Below are 17,066 nucleotides of genomic sequence, written 5' to 3' on the forward strand. Positions count from 1 at the left end.
CTAAAAAATGGTCCCAAACAATCAGATCTGGTTCTAAAAAAAAGTTTTCCATGAATTGTAGAGAGGAAAATAAGAGCAAAAAGGTGAATGTTTTTCCTGGCCAGAAGAACACAGTCAGGATCATGTGCTCCAAAAGCTACCCAGATACAGAAGCTATATTTTCCTACTTTTGCTATTCCTTCCTCCTTCCCCTTCCTAGCAGAGTGCTTTGTTTTGCTTTACAAGGAAATATGACTCAATTTTAACTTTGAAACACAAAAGCCACTGTCTCAAATCAACACCTTTTTGTTTTTTTTCTTTTTTCACAGAAGAGACATTAATTGTGACTTTAAAGACTACCAAATGGGAGCGTTTTTCCTCTAAAAATGTATACGATCTAATAGAGGGGGAACAATTTAGGAATATGATGTACTGAGTTTTCTCATAAGATTTAACTCAAATTGTATCCACTTCTTTAAAAAATATTACTCTTAATTCTGAAGCTTTTTTTTTTTTTCCTTTCTCCCTTCTCTCTATTCCTCTTCATTTTTTTTGGCATTTAATAAAAATGAAATGTAATTTTGCTTCTTATATAACCAGTAAAAAAACAAGGGCCTTGCAACATAATTTCAAATTCAGATTTTGTGTGCAAATCAAGGAAGTAAAAAAGTCATTTTTCATGAGTGTTTGTGACTGATGTCTAAACTAATTTTCATTTTTCAAGCGCAGGCTGCATATGCATATGGGGAACTCTTATAAGAAACTTGATTACTTAAGCTTCTGAGAAACACAGTGTGACTTAGGCTGGGAGACATCCTCAGGCTTGCAGCTAACCTAAACAAATCAGGTATGGAGCTGTCACACCTCCATGAGTCACACAAAATCTCACACCTATGCAATTTGAAGCTATCCCTTCTGATAACCATAGGGATGATGATGTGCTTCAGGTGGCAAGTAAGCTGTTTTCTCTGCTACTAGACATTACGATACCGATGACACTGTGTCACCTGGTCCAGAAGAAGCCAGGGAGTTGAGTGGGGAATTACACTGAGTCAATGACTTGCTTCATGGTTTGGAGGCGTGTTCATGCGTTGTCATCCAGCTACCTGTAGTAGGGTTTCTACATTTAAGAGTTCATTGGGCAATAGAAAGACTGAAACCATTTTAGTCATTCACACTGCTGTTCCTTACCATGTGATTAAAAGCATTTTTGGATTATAGAATCATGGAACCAGAGGATGGTTTGGGTTGGAAGGGACCCTAAAGACCACCCAGTTCCAACCCCCTGCCATGGGCAGGGACACCTCCCACCAGACCAGGTTGCCCAAAGCCCCATCCAGCCTGGCCTTGAACACCTCCAGGGATGGATCATATACTTTCAAATAAAACTGTCAAGATTGTCTGAAAGATATAGCAACCCGTGATTTTCAACTTTCAGCAAGTCATTTTAATAAAAGGTTGATTTTTCTTCCTCTTGGTTTAAATGCAGATTGGGATTTCCTTGATAAAACACAAAAACTCTCCTCTACACTTAATAAGAAACATATGCTTATCACATGTTGGAGTGGGAGTGATGCACGCAGTCTACTTTTTGCAATGTTTGCCAATTAGGCACTATTTTGGGGGTATTTAAACCCCAACTAAATGCAGGGAGCCTCTCCATGCTATTTTGCTCCCCTGCACTTCTTTGGGTGCCCCACAGAGGAAACAGCTACAAAACGAGTGACAGGGGAAGCAGAGCGGAGGCAGGCAGGAGCCACTGCAGTGTGGACGGGAGGGTGTCCAGAGGCACCGGAGCGGGGCAAGCAAACGATGGAGACACAAAGCTGCCAAGGGGCTGCCTCATTTGCCATCTCCTACCCCTTGGGTATTTGACTGGGAGATATTTTTACAGATGAGATTTTGTACAAAATCGTACATAGGTTTCTTAAGCTTTCAGGTTTTCACCTTTAATGACGTGAAAATAATAATAAGCAGCAGTCGTCATCCCAAAAGATCTTCTGAAATGGCTATATATAAATGATATCGTGAGCGTTCTGCTTTTATGCATTTGGTTTAAAAGAAAAAAGAGTTTTTTCTTTTCTTTTCAATTTCCAGCTTGACAAATCTGACAGCAACCTAAAGGAAAGCTGGTAGCTTTCCACCCAATTAATCATCCCCAGCAACGAAGGCTCTCAGATGTGTTCTCAGCCACACGTTGGCAACCCCATTCTTTTCACATCGTGCTCTTGGATCTGTGCAGATTGTCCATCTTCAGTACATTTCCTTAGACATAACGCGTTCAAATTTGGTAAATTTTTATTTTTATGGTGCACCGAAAGGAACAAAAACCCACTCAGACCAAGCCATGTGACTCTGAAGAACTAGCAGCAGGGACAATATGCACTAAAAGGTTATTTCTGTCACCCAGATTAGCAGGCAGATCCCTGAAATCGTGCAGGACAAAACTTGTGCAGAGGGCCAGTGCAAGGACCATATTTCATTTACATCCCACTGAAACCCTATTTTAAAGACACTAGTAGGATTTCTGCGCTTCTCATTCTTTTCGTGGGGATTAATTTCATAAGTGTAATTTTTTAATACAGTTTTCAAAGGAAAAATTCACTTTAAATTGAGGAAGTGGCACCATCTTGTGGGTCAAAACGAAAGCGTTCTTTAGTAAAGTTAGTTCTGTTTTATGGTTTTTTTTTTTTTTTTTACTTTTCTCTTTTTTTTTTTTTTTAGTTCTCATAGTCCTGCAGAGTAGCCTCTTGAGTCCAAAAAATAATGACTGTTTCAGAAGACAGTAGAGCAGAGCCCTGCTCCCTTATGCAACAAGTGCATCACATTTTGATAATTCACTGCTACACAGATTTCTGAGACACCAGCTAATGTCTGTGAATGATTTTTTAAAATCCATTTTGAGGTCAGTCCCAGACTTCCCAGAAATAAAACTCAATAAATGTTTTTAAAAAGCTAAAATACATCTATCAATAAAATATATCTACATGTACATGGGCAATGTCTTACTCCCAGAAGTGACTCGAAATCGTTCAAGTCCACATAGAGAGATTTTTGGTTGGTTTTAACAACTGAGCACAGTGTCTAAACTCTGAGAACATCAAGACCTGGTGCACTATGTGGTCTTCTGTGGATTGGGACTGTGGTTAGAACCAATGCCTTCAGGGAAGAGCCTGGCCCTTGTGTTATGTCCGCCTGGAAATGACCAGACAGACTCTGCAGGTGGGAATTACAGGTCAGACCTGAGGCAGGACAAGCCCAGTGTGGGTGCAGCTCCAACCATGCTGCATTCTCATTTTCTCAGTCCATTTCTTCTCCTAAATACCTTCCTTTCTTCTGGTTTTAAAGAACAGGTCAGACTTGTCAGCAACTTACTGTGGAGAAGAAAAAAAAAAAAAAAAGAGAGAAGACCAAGAGTGTTGTTGATGATAGAGCATTACAGGCTATATGTCTGGGTTTAATACACAAATAGCTGTAGGGCTAAGAGTAAGATGTGTAGTGTTTGGGCTAATTTATTTAAAGGAATGCCCATAATTACAGTCAGTCACCTCAGTGGGGTTGACCTCTCACCAGTATAAGTGTTTATACCTGAACTGGTCACCAAAGGTCCTTTTGAAGTCACTGGGGAGAAATAGTTGCTTTTAGAGTGCAGGTCAACACATGGTAAACCAAATATCTGAAATAGATCAGCTGACTCACACTCATAAAGTGCTTATTTCTCTTCTTTGGTTATAAAGAGAACATGATGTGATTAACATAGATGTAGATAGCTCCTGGAGCGATTTGCACGCAGTCAAATGAATCCCACCCCCTGGTGCCTAATATAAGCGACATTATCAAGGTTTTCTGAGCCCTGTGGATGGTATTTAATTCAGCACTACAAATGACTTAATACAGCCTATTTTAAATATGGATTTCAAGAACAAGCTCTAAAGATCAAAACTGCATTAAGACCCATTGAAATAGGACTGCACACGCTGCATCAAGAGGTTGGCATGATCCTTTGTGGTGAACCTATGAGAGAAACTATGTATTATAGCACTCTTTTGTCATTCAGAGGTGTTTGCAGACCTTCTTGCCATTGGTAAGTACATGCAAAAACTGTCATTAACAGTGTGCGAAGTAACAATAATTGCTCTTTTTAATCACTGAAATACAAGTTAACCTTAGGATGTTTGTTGTTAGCTGCAGCTATTTTCCCAAACTAAAGTGCCAGAATATGAGCCGGGCTGTAAAGCAAGACCTAGCACAACAGCATTCCAAAATCAGACACTCATGCAAAAAAATGGCATTGTCCCTTGCAAGGACAGCTCAGAGACAGTGTCCTCATTGGGGAACAGAAGGCTGAATTTTTCAGTGCCCTCTGGAAACTGCTCTTCTCTCTGACCCTGTCCCAGGACTAGCCACTCCAAGAAACACAGGCATAAAATGGGATGGCTGGATGGTTTTGCTGTCCAACAGGTCCCCTACATCTTCAAGGTGTGGAGATCTGCTGTGGTGAGATGAAGAGGTGGAGCAGGCCTTGCCCACCCTTCCTGGTGTGACACAGGACAGCGGCTGAGAGCTTTCTGGTGTCCAAAACTCACATGGGAAAAGTGACAGTGTCCTCGTGTTTCCAACTTCGCCCCTCCAAGCCCATTCTTGGTTGTTAAACTGCTAGGGATGTCCCCGTATCCATCTGGTTTTATGCTGTGCCTCATCCTCAAGGAGATTAAGATCTCCATTTCAGAACTGCTGACTCAGGAGATATCTACAGGGATTCCAGATGGGATGCATCCTATTTAAGATCTTCTTCCCATGATCTTCTCTGGAGAGGTGTTGTTCTGGTGCGCCGAATAGATGTACGTTGTAAAATTATGGCATCATAATAATATAAAGAGATCTACCAAAAATATAAATACATAAAAAGTTGTGAAGGCAAATGCTTCCCCAAAATGTTACTTAGCAAAGCAGTAATTAGCTACCTGTAAATTTCTAGAGATTAAGCAAGATGGATTAAAAGTGCGTACTGTAAAGCAGCCCAATTATTCACCCAATGTGAAAAGACACCAGTATCTTGTCAAAGAACGTCCATAAGAAAACTGAAAAGTTACAGAAACACAATATAAAAGTGATTTGGTTCAGACACACTGTCTAGGAGTTAAATGTCCAGGGTTTAAGGAAAGAAGACAATCCCTTCGCCAACACAAAGCTCTTGGCAAATTTAGGAGTTTGCCTAAGCTCTCTGGCTCTGCATTTGTAGGAAGCATTTGAATAGACCAAAATCATTATGGAAATACTGCCTTAGGTAAAGCAAGAATCTGGTTGACCCTTTGGCCAGTTCTTGAACTGAACCTCTTTTGATGTGAGACACAGTTTGGCTCATTCAGGTGCGCCCAGCTTTTCATCTCCTGCCATGTTTCTGGGTTGAAAACAACACTGGGAGTGGAAGCTGCTCTTGTGGCACCCCAGGGAGCATTAGAAACACTGTAAGTAAATTTATTGTTGTGAAAAAGAAAAAGTCAAAGGATTTATCGTCATCAAGAATTATCAATCAAAAAAGATTTATTTAACATTCAGATAATAATATAAGACACCACCAAAGCAAGAGAATTTGGAATTTCTCCATTCAAAAATCATATATTTTTAAATCTTGCTATTTCTAATCAGGACTTTATACTTTCATTGACTGCCATTCAGTTCAATATGGACGGGGTCTTTTCAGTATTGTATCAAAAATGTTTTTGGTGAAACAGTTTAGGATTTTGAATCTTAAAACAGGCGGTGGCTGAAAATTGTGGTAAAGAGAATAAACATGCATTGGGCACCGGCCCACAACAGCTGTTTGGGCATCCAAGATCATTCCCACACCTTTCTTTAGTAAAAATAGCATTTGAAGATATCACTGCAGATAAGACTGCTTACTGGTGAACCGGTCAGGTTCTCAGTGCATTTCAATTTTCATAGCTCTACTAAATTCAACTTGCACCCTCTATAGAGCTATTTAATTAATTGTAAATGTTTAACATAGGAAGAATTTAACATTGACACGCCAGCTTCTTACAAAACTGTCAAACACATCAGCACTTTGAGAGCAGGAGGTTTTTTTCTATGTGATTTTGGATTCCACTTATCTGGGATGACGAGTAATGACTTCAAAAATCTGTGTGAGAAAGCAGAGCTATCCAATGTTTTTAAGAAAAAGCTATACCTCCTTGGGACTCCTGTCTGTCCTCAGGCTCTTGGCAATAAGGCTGCATCCAGACAGAACAGCCCCATTAAAAGTTCTGCTGTAGTCTTAGCTGGTGCAAAAGCTCCTGTATAACATGCATTTGAAAGGCCAAAGACAAATGATACTCTTCAAAACTGTTGAAGGCAAATGATGAAATGATTCTTCCCTGGTGAGAGTTTTGCTTTAATCACATGGCCAGGATGCATCCCTGTTGGAATATCAGTGTAGGACAAGAGAAACTAGCGATGATTTATATGTGCTAATACACAGAGATATATACGCACACAAGTACTCCCATCTATGCAGTAATACATGGCAATTGTAATGAAACCAATTGTAAATGCGACCGCTGCTCGCCAGATTGTGCGCTACCACGAGACACGATGTACTGACGTGTTACAGATTCATAAAGTGCCACTTTTACCAGGGAAGGGGGGGTTACCTCCTGGTGTGGAAGTACTGCTAATCTCTAGAGAGGATATTACGGCCGATTAACTTTATGGTCTACATGGGCTAACGGCCCATGATTCTGTTTCCAAATATTTTAAATCTCTGAGTGCTTGCTCAGAGGCATGTGTTGAAATACAATTCAATTTTGTAGATTGTTTACTGGGTTTTGTTTGTTTGTTGTTATAACTTTTGGCATAATTTTAGCTATTTGGTTTCATCCAGTGCACAAGGAGTACAGCAAAACAGAAACTTTGAACTTTTGTTAGTGGCTGTGCCTCTGAGGGAGAAAGGAAAGTTAGACCAGCCGACAACCCACAGCAAGCGTTGCTCTAAACCAGCCAAGAGGGAATAACTTGTAGAAATGGAGACTGAACAAAATTATTGCTAATGTCAGTATCAGTAAGTAATCAGATATCAGTAAGTAATCAGATATCAGTAACTATTGACATTAGCAAATTTTGACAGCAGTATTTGCTAATAGCAGCAGGGCCACTGCTCATTTCGCTTTTTGCTCTCCTCTCCTGACAAGCACCACTCCTAGCACCACAGGGTTTGTGTCCACACGTCCTGCTTGCCATCACCTTGAGATGCCCTTTCCCAGGAAGCCAACAATAGTGCCGTATCTGAAGCAATCTAGAGGTTGTGATAGTGGAAGGGTGAAAACAAGAAAGGACTTGCAGAGCATCTTGCGCACAACCAGCCCTGGGCAGAAGGGGTTACGCTGTGAGGGGCGTTTGGTGCTCACATCTCTGTGTGCTTTGAGAGCTATACTGAGAATTGCCCACCACCGAGGAGGGCTTGGTCCAGTTACTTCACCACGAACCCAGCAGCATCTGCACAGGAGCGTGAACAAGCACTGGGATTTGTGAGTGCTGGGACATAACCAGAGCAGGAACCTCATGCAGCCCCAGAAGGCTGGTGCCTCGTTCTCTGCTGTTCCACAAACCTGTCCAACATCTTCACATTTCCTTTTTTTCAGCATTCTTCCTTTGCATCATTACAACATCATCGGTGATCTCCCTTAGTTTTCTCCTGTCTGTATGCCCAGCATCCTGAGTGGGTTGACTGGCCTTTATGTTTGCCAAACTATTATTTCTAACATTGGAAAAATTAATTTCCCCTACATGTATCCTATTTTCCTGTGACAAGAGAGGTGTCTGCATTTCTTTAAATCATTTTAGTACATTTACCGTTTTCACTTATAAGTTAGCCAGAGATTATAAGGGTAAAGCCTGTGGCCAAACTCTGCAGTTACATGAGAGCGAATGCAGAACAAAGCTGAATTCAGCTACAGGAGATACAGCAAATTCTGAGGAATCCACAAAGTAAATTTAGAGGAAATGACTTTTCTAACTTTTGTATGTTTATAATATACACCGAGAGGTACTGTGATAGTTATTTGCATTTTACTGATATGCTAGATTCAAATGAAGCTTGCAAGAAAAATATCCTGCTCTAATGGGATATTGAAAAAAAAACCAACAAAACAACAACTACAATAACAACACCCACCATTTTTTAATTTATGTAGCTGTTGCTCTATTCCTGCGGGCAAACACCTCTTCAATAATTGCTGCTGACTGGTGGGTTCTGTACCACTAGATATCCCAACTTTCTGATGAGATGCTGGAGGTGTCCTAGCCCGGCAATTCCCAGCCTTATACCATTTGCACAGCTACACAGATTCTCTACAAGCTGTCCTCTGAGATACTGCAGCTTACTGCCCCCGCATCCAGTAGAAGAAATTTATCCTTCAGCAGTTATAGAAGCATATTGTTTAATAGGATTACGTTTAGGTTTCTATAAAGGCTGTCAATCCAACGCTTATGACTCAGAATGGAAACTTCCTCTCAGAGAGGCTTCATTTAACCACCGACTCGTAGGTGCAGAGTGTGAGCAGAACACTGTAAAGAGAGGCTATAAACTTTTTTTGTTTTAAGCTAACCAGGCTTCAATTCTGGCTGCAACACTTTTGTTACTTTTTATGAAATGGGGTAGAGACTACCTATTACTGGAAAGTGCTAAATAGAATGAAACAACTTTCTGACAGGACCTGTTAGACATATTTTATCATGTATTTTCTATTCAGAGCAATTTTACCACTGCAGACTAAACAAGACTTAAATCAAGATTTGACAGACTTGTTTAAAAGCTATTGCTGTCCACCAGACCCCAAATCATTTATTATTTTTATGCAATTTAAGACAGAGGATTCTGAATTCCTTCTGTAACAGTGACTGGTTTTACATTACTTTTTAGATGCACGAAGAACAAATATGAACAGAAAAAATAAAGCGAATTTCTGAATCATTGACTACTGTCCTTTGGTGTTAAAAGCAACACTTTATAGAATCCCTTTGATAAATATCTCAAGCTCCAGCTTAAAAAGAGTTTGATTTTTATTGTCCCCTCGTAATCTTGCTGGAGGAATGCTACAGACTATCCTCATGATTAGGAATCTGTGAATTTCTGTCTAAATATGTTTATTAATAATTTCTAAACACTTTTCTTGAACCAATGTTGCCCTTTTAAGAATTCATATTGTATCATGTATAACATGATGTATTTCTCATAAATTCTATTATGATCTGATATACCAGGGTGCAAGCATTGTGGATTGTTTAGAAATTACATGTAGCCCCAGAAATTATATGTCTTCAACAGAAATTATATATATTCAACAATCAGGAAGGACGCTATGTTTAAACAGCTATATCTTTTCTCAGGTCTTCTGTTTTTTGTTTTGTTTTGCCATGATACCTCATCTTCTCTTCCCTGTTCTCCTAAGCATTTTTCTTCTGAAGTGCTTCCAATCCAAAGTCACCTGCTTGCAAACAGGCAGACAGAATCATACACATTATTTCCAATTTAATTATTAATTCCATACACAATATTTCCAGGTGCATTAGGCCATTATAATGGTACTAACAGCTCCCTGGCTTTAGCAGGAATCTCTCTCCCCAAAGCCCTAGGACTTGCATTCAGCTTCCTAAGGCTACATTGCCATGGCAGCTCCCCACCACGCTCAGTTGTTCTCAGCTGAGACACTTAACCACAGCACTTTTTCCTACTGAATTTCATCTTGCTCCTGTGACTCATCCTCAAAGCCACCGTGTTCCTTCTGTCTGATGTTCTGATCCTCCTCGTATTCAAAGACAATAAATAATGGATAAAGACAGCTCATGTTGCAAAATTAAGCAGGCTGCAGGTTATAGATTGCAGCACTTCTGAAGTAAAACACATGATTATAGGGACTTTGGCAAACAGTCTGTATATTCAGGAACAATACTAAAAACTGAGTGGGTTATTATTCTGTCAAAAACAGTTTTCAGTGTAAATACGGATTGATTTTGTCTTCTCCTTTTAAAGTTTAGAGTTCACGCACTTATTCCAGTCAATCTGCTTTATACCATACCTTAGCCACACCGCTAACAAGGGATTAGTTCAGCGGAAAGGAAGTCTCCATATGACAGCTATCTGTATAATGCTCTCTTTCAGTCTTGACCTTGGACACGGAGATAGCCAGAGAAAGAAATACGGACACAGTGCAGCAGCTGTATGCACCTACATCTGCTTCGGACGTTTGAAGTGCGGTTCAGTTATACCTGGTTAGACATTTTGGGTGACAGAGCACCATAAAACCGACCCATCTGAGTTATGCTGCAGTTGTAACCATGAACCTAGAAAAGAAAATATATTTATTTCCTATGATCATATGCTGGCAATCGAGATGGCATTCACAAGCAGGAGAATGTAGTGACTAAAGGCTGTATCTTCTCACACTAAGGGTAACATTTCTCACATTTTCTAGTTTTGAGACATTTTAGAAATGATCACTGTAGCTAATAGAAATCAAAACACTTCCCTAACCAAAATAATTGTCATAATGTATCATTACAGGAATGATCCCATATTGCCTATAAATATTGAAACATCCTACCTCATCCTACTGCGATGTGATATTATTAAAAACCATACTGCCCCTTATTTCATCTGATTTGAACAAATGACTTTCTGCCACAGTTTAAAACGACTTAGCTGCTAGGGAGTTTAGTGAAAAATTAAACCCCTCTTAAGCAAACACTGTGCAGGCTATGCTTATGGAAAATTATTCTCAGAGTAATCAGCTGTACATGCTGACAAACTTGTTCTTTCCTGGTTGCCTAGCCGTCTACCAACCTCCCCTGGCTCCACGCCATGACCTCTGTGAAAGAGCTGCTCCAGCAGTAGCAAGTATTTTCCCAGAAAGCCTTATTAACTGTGCTGTAGGTTTCGAGTCCTCAAACTGCTACCCATCTTATTGCAATTATTGTGAAAGTATTTTAAGTGAAGATATTTGTTTTCATTTTTAAATAGATATGAGAAAATTCAAGGCCAAAAAAACTAACTGGACAAAGCTGGTCAGCACTGCATGTATGCAGTTACAGCAAACACTGAAAACAAAGTCTACAGTTACGAGTTTAAATAAACTCAGTTCTAGCCCTCTTAAAATGCACAAAAATATCCTACCAGCTGAAAAATAGGTAGGTCTGAAGCTGAGATACATATTTTTTATCAAATTTGATGGCGGGCTGGAAGTACTCTGGTACCTTCAAAAAAAGTGGTACACACATCCTCCAATATTGCAAACAAGCATAGAAAGGAAATGGATTAGAGAAACTTAAATAAATGTCTCTACTTCAGGTTGTAACCTACAGAGTCAATATTTATGCAATGATGATTAGTTTTAAGAGGCAGGATGCGGATGTGCTGCTCCAAGTTTAATGTCTCCTCCCTGGACAGGAGCTGCTGGGTTCTTGTACATATTTACAAGGTACCGAGGCACCAAACCAGGGCAGGGCTTCAGGCACTACTGTGCTGCACATACGGTAGTATTTTGACTAAATACTAACTAAAAGAAAAACAACAACTAGATTAGTTCTCATAGAAGAAATCAGCAACTTCTTCTGGTTCTTTGCGAGGAGCGTGACTTTGTCGACAAGCATGAATAAAGTGGTAGATATCCACATGACGCACTGATACCATTTATTTGTGCCACCTTAACATACCATGGGAAGAGTCCTTAATTGAATGTAATAATAGGGTAGCCAGGAAAATACCAATTAGAATAACTTGGCTGTCTGTGCTAAATTCTAGATATTCCTAAGGTCTTACAGAAATTTATCTTTACTTACTAGGATGGATTCAAAAATTAAGATTTATTTTTAGACTTGCCTCTGCGGTGAAACAACTAGACAGGCTGCAGATTGCCTTGTTGATGCATTATACACACGAGCAGTAGTCAATTCCACATACAGTTTTGAAAAACAATCTGATGGTTTTCATCCGTCTTCTCACGAGTTTGCTATGTGTTCCATTTCATTTTGCTTATCTGTCTGTTAGGGTTCTGTATTTGTTAAGCATATTCTCTTTTTCCTATAAAAACAATATAGGTCACCATGCCAGTGGCTCTAGTTGGCCTGAAGCAGATATAAATAATCCTGAACACAAAAATCAGGCTGATCAAGATACGCACGTTCTCAGTCTTGCTTTATGAGGTGGAGCAACAAGCCTTCAGGAATGCTGATGCATAAAGTCTGCCCCCCCCCCCCCCCTTTTTTTTTTTTAATTATCAACTATCAAAACCACACAGAAGCAAGACAATTAAAGAAGCACTATCATGCCAGAGACAGTCTGAAGCAACAGCGAAGCCCTGGGTCTGAAAACATCTGCCAGATGAAGGCTGACCTTTGATGGGATGTGGCTCTTTGACCCTGCAGGAGGGCAGCAGCAGAACAAGTGGCACGCCCTGGAGCTGCAGCAAGGATCTGGTCGAGCGTGTCCCAGCACAACCCCAACAGGAACCAAAGTGCAGTTGGTGCCTATTCCTTAAGGCTGTTCAGTGCTGGACTGGGGGGGGGGGGGGGGGGGGGGGCAGGGGAGAAAGAGAGGAAGAGAGAAAGAAAAACTGCAGAGAAGTTATTAAGCCATCCACCAGGATCCGAGTTGCAATTGTTGCTGAGCTGCATTACGTATTTGACAGTTGCTCACTGGGAGTTGCTCATCTCCTGCTATTGGGAGCAGATGACTGATCTCAGGCTAGCTCTCAGAGTGCAGATACGAACATCATCCTTAGCTCTGCCAGTAAAAAGGGTGGATTTCGCATGCACTTGCCTTGCACTACCCTCAGCTCAGTAAGGATCAGGCTTCCTGGCCACAAGCATGCTGATCAGGGTGGGGGGCAGTCGCTGCAAACAAGAGCTGATGTTTCAAAGCCAGAGACTTCTGTTTGCTAAAGCAATGTGCTATAACAACGTATTAGCAGATCACAGTAAAGAAAGAATGTTTTTCTTTTTTTTTTTTTTTTTTTTTTTAGCCAGTGAAGTCCTTGAGCTTTATGGTGGCTGATTAATGGCTGGAGGGAGATTTCATTACACTGAATTTAAAAGCTGTCAGGAAACTTGGAGGAAGGAGTGAAAGTTCCTTTTAATACCTGCAGGTAAATCAAAATCAACTTATATACTCCGCTCATGTTTATTGCTGGGTGTAAAACTCAGGAATCACACTAAGGTATAAGCCAGGCAAGAAGAATAAAAAGAGTGTTTCAACAAACCCTGTGGTATACAATTTTGAAGATGAGCTATGATGATAGCTGGACTGGGGAAAGAAAACGTTTTCTTCTAATTTGCAGAGCAGCTACAGAATTGTTCCACTGTTACTGCAGACAATGATCAACATACTTGCATAATAAAGAAGTATTAAGACGAGAGAGAAGATGCCTCACATTCCAGTTTGGTCTCTCTTCCACACAGTCCTAGAAAGGAGAGTAATACAGTCCAACGCTTCAGGCCTTTAAAGAATTGTAGAGGAGCCTGTGAAGAGAATCCTACAACTGATTCCAAAGTTAAAAACAGAACAAAACAAAAAAAACACATCAGTATCTTATATCAATATATTCAAAATACAATTCTACATCCAAAGCAAAATCAATGTTATCCTCTGCTGAGCAAAACAGAAGGGCGCAAATTGCATTCCTTCATTCTCAAGTAAACAGTCTGAGGCTGAAAACAAGGGCTAGAGAAGATACAGCAAACAAAGACGAGTAACAGGCACTACAGGGAAAGAAAAAGTTCTAGCTGGCACCCAAGACAGCATTCGTGCAAGAAATGAAAGAACTTATTGTCCTACTGCATTGGTTCTCAGGCTTCAGTCTGCTCACTCTAGCAGCGAGGACGCTCTTCTGCCAGCCAGCCCACAAAGGGAGAGGATTCTTCCTACTGACACTACAGTTCCATATTCATAAGGAGTCAGCAGAGGCTTTACTAATTAATTGTCTACTTTGCAACATCTGTGGCTACTTCATGTCCTTCTGTGTCTGAAAATTATAGGATATAAATACAATATAGAGGAAAAAAAAAAAACAACACCACAGATTCCAGATCCTCTTTATTCCAGACTGTTATCTGCCTAAAACAGATCATACCAAATCTCTGTGAGAAAGGAAACACAGCAACTGAACCCGAACTGAGCTGTAACTTAACAGATGATTCAGTTACCTCCACAGAAGTCTGCGATTCCTAAACTTTTAAAAGTTCGGTACACGGGGAGTAGAAGTGAATGAACTTGCGAGTAAAATAGTTAATATGCTATTTGTCGTTGGTTCAGCAATGATTTATACCCGGTTCTCTTAAATGAGATCTATGCAGAGAAAAACGATGCGGTTTACTTAAAAAAAGAGAACTTGTATCTTCACAGCTCAAAAACCATTTTCAACCACAATGAGAGTTCCTCTTTTTTGGTTACCGCAAGCGGTTTTGTAGTAAATGAAGTGGTGTTTTCTACAGGCCCAACCAAAAAGGGTGTTGAGGGAAACGAGCCTTTCCTTTTTTTTGTCCATTCTTCTGCTGCCCTGTTGACATACCCCTTCAGTGTGGTGACACGAATCATACATTCACAACTTTGATCTCCCCCAGCCATGCTTTTGTGGTTGCTGCAGCGGTGTTTGCACTTGTACCATGCTGTTCCACTTGCCATTGATTATGAGATCGAAGAAGGAAGGTTGGAGATTTTTTCTGTTGAGATCTGCATTCCCCTTTAAGCCTGCTTGTTCTTCGGTGTAATGAGCTGTCTCCTCACCTTATGGATAGGATAATAAGACAACAGCGCTGTATGACCTAAATTCAGTACTGGGACAAAAATCAAGATTTGAGAAACACAGTGCTGCTATTTAAAACACAATAATAACAAAAATCCTTGGAAAACTAACTTCTTGCATTGAGAAAATTCAGAACTTCAAAAAAACTTTGAAATATACTCTGATTTGTAGCTCTAGAAAAATCAACTTTAAGTAGAAAGTCTTGCTCGGCTTTTTACTTTATTTTCAATTGCAGAATGCTATTTCTGAAATTGGGTGAATATTTAAACTCTGAAACTCAAAGTGTGTAACTTCAGCCTAGTTATGAAATTCAATTTGCAGCTGGCAAAAAAAATACTGAGAAAAATAGAGGTCCCCATTTAAAGATGAACTTCAGAGACACATAATTTCTGTCAAAGTTAAGTCTGACAAGGATAATAAAATCTGTTTATTAAATACATATTTATAATATAACACTTTAAAATCATTACAGGTGCTTATACTGACATAAGAATGTCACTTATGATGTACTCCAGTACCTTGGCCTTATGAGCTGGTATCTTAAATAAATGGAATAAATGCAAATGAATAGCAGCTTCCCACAGTTTATTGGCATCAGGAGTGGACAACACAGCTCGAAGCTTCCTACTACAGTACTTATAGACATTCAGAGGAAAGCTTAGGATAAAAAATGACAGCAATTTCCCTAAGAGAGGTCAGAAAGAACAATGTGATTTCTTCAACATACAGACAGGTAGTTCTGGTTGGTGGCTTTGCTTAGCAGAATTTTGCTCGAGACTGGATGTTTTATGCAGGAATGGCAGCTCAGCTGAAATTACTGCAAATGTAAACACCAAAGGCAAAAATCTATTTTTCTTTGGGTCCCTTGTACTCATCAGCAGATACTGATATTTCCATTTCACTTCAGGACTCACTGCTTTGCCATGATACAAAAACAGAAACAGCTTTTGCATTATTAATGAAACACAAGATCTGAAAATAGCCCTTTTTTCTTCCCTTTCCTGTCTACCCCTATTAAAAACGCATACAAAATCCTAACAATAGAGCCTGAAGGTTAAAAGGCCCTTAAGAATAGTTACCAGCCAGCTGGTCTGAGAGGAACAGTGTGAAGCAAGAAGTATCACCCAGAACTGTTTGAATGGAAGGATCCATACAGTAAGGAACAAACAGTAAAAGTTAACAGAAATGAGTGGGGGAAAAAAAGCAATAAACATAACAAACCGGAGAAGTGAGGAAAGTACCAGCATTTACCTGTGAAAGGTGTATTATATTTTTAGCTATTTACACTATGACCACCAAGACACGTACGAAATTTCCTTGAAACAGGCTCTGGCTGCAAAATAATTGTGAAAAAAGGAAAGAAAGAAAAAAGAAGTGCCTTGTAAAGTGCTTCCATGTGTTTTATCTCTTTACATACATTTTCAACAAACGGAATGCTGCCAATATTCTTTAGCTAAAATATTTCCCCTTCCACTAAAATATGCACATACTTACACAAGAAAGGAATGAAAGCTGAAGTACCTATGACTGCTGAAAAATACTTTGAAAGAACTGGTTCCTACTGTTTGCTGTTCCTTTATAGCAAAGACCCAAGCCACTTCTGTGAGATCTGCACACTGAGGAGTCCTGTACGCATGTATTTTAAGTTCTTTTTATGCTGAAAGTTCAGGATTTCCCACTATGTTCTGTCTTCCGTATGTTTTCGGACACAGCTACAGGCTCTTTTAAGTACAGTGAAAAGGGCCTGTAAGCAGAGCAGAAGGGGTCGCCATCTGTTCCTGCCCAATCTTTTGGAAGATAGGAAGAGAACTCAGCACAGCTTCATATAAGATTTGTGTTCACAGGTTTTCCTCCTGCGCTCTCCTAGCTCCTTTCCTCCTGTGCTTCATCGGTTCTTCCCTTTAATACAAAGTAAAACATCACGGGGGAATTGCTTTAGCATCTTCCAGATGGGCAATGAATTGATCAGAGGAGGTGAAGGTGACATATACGCCACTTAAAAACACCGAGAAGACTAGGAAGGTGCTCACCTAGCCATCTCTTTTTCACCTTTGTCTTCACAAGTATTTCTTCTGTGCAGCTGGAAGTCAGACTGAGCATACGGCAGCTGTGCCAAGGATCTCCAAGCTCCGAAAGGCCTTCGGCCTCCATCTCTGCTACTGTCATGTGGAGAGAAGCGGGGAGGATGAGAAATCCACTGACAAAGTGTACTGACTGTATATAGGAGGTGTCCTCTGCAGCTGGCCCCTCAGAGAGCTCAAAATACCCACTACAATTTTTAGTTATTTCACC

General features: G+C 40.1%; 1 long non-coding RNA gene across 4 annotated transcripts; it reads right to left on the reverse strand.

The window, feature by feature from the left end:
- Positions 1–1,768: 1,768 nt before the first annotated feature.
- LOC308188084 lies at positions 1,769–16,403 on the reverse strand. Of its 4 annotated transcripts, none has more exons than XR_013945144.1 (5): positions 16,269–16,403; positions 13,360–14,805; positions 11,855–12,529; positions 10,056–10,320; positions 1,769–4,861 (listed from the first exon to the last, which is right to left on the reverse strand). It is a non-coding gene; the product is annotated as an uncharacterized lncRNA (long non-coding RNA). The 4 variants fall into 4 exon arrangements; XR_013945146.1 differs by lacking the exon at positions 1,769–4,861 and having other exon boundaries at positions 8,700–10,320; positions 11,855–12,055; positions 12,368–12,529; XR_013945145.1 differs by lacking the exon at positions 1,769–4,861 and having other exon boundaries at positions 8,700–10,320; positions 12,368–12,529.
- Positions 16,404–17,066: the final 663 nt, after the last annotated feature.

This window comes from Anser brachyrhynchus, assembly GCF_964034855.1.
Source record: "Anser brachyrhynchus genome assembly, chromosome: 1".
Classification (NCBI taxonomy): Eukaryota; Metazoa; Chordata; class Aves; order Anseriformes; family Anatidae; genus Anser; species Anser brachyrhynchus.